Raw genomic sequence first — 605 nt, 5'->3', positions numbered from 1 at the left:
AAAATCCCGTATAACACTGTTTTGTTATTACAGAAGTCCATTACAAAAGTCAATACGTTCTTCATCAAAATCAATTTGAAGTAGGATGTTTATTCCCTGTTCGAAATGTGAATGTTTTTTTTATAAATCCTTCGAGGTTAACTCTCAGTTCAGTAGTTCTTATCACATGTCTTGTGTCTGATTTATATTGCAAATGGTCCAAATATTTCCATCTCCGATGGTTTGTTTGAGGTATATTTTTTGGTTGTAAATCCAAATTGTTCCTTAATTAAAAACAGGTCATTATAGCTAAAAACTATAATAATATGTATAACAAGCGGCTGTATTGTGATTGTTGACAATTTTCACTGAAAATATTGACCTGTAATACGAGGGTGGGTCAATAATTCCTTAGAAAAAAGCATTAAAACAGTTTTTATTTTTGTATTTTTTTTTTATTTCTCAACATAATCTCCTTGGAGCTCAATACACTTGGTTAGACGTTTCTCAATTTTTTTTAAACCATCAGAAAAATAAGTTTTCGGAAGGTCCTCAAAATAAGCATTTGTCCGATCGATGACTTCTTCATTTGAAAAAAAACGTTGTCCACTTAGCCATTTTTTTAA

The sequence above is a fragment of the Rhyacophila brunnea genome, unplaced genomic scaffold (genome assembly GCF_057557595.1).
Source record: "Rhyacophila brunnea isolate RB1 unplaced genomic scaffold, BYU_Rbru_1.0 scaffold_9, whole genome shotgun sequence".
Lineage (NCBI taxonomy): Eukaryota > Metazoa > Arthropoda > Insecta > Trichoptera > Rhyacophilidae > Rhyacophila > Rhyacophila brunnea.
This window is presented reverse-complemented; position numbering follows the sequence as displayed.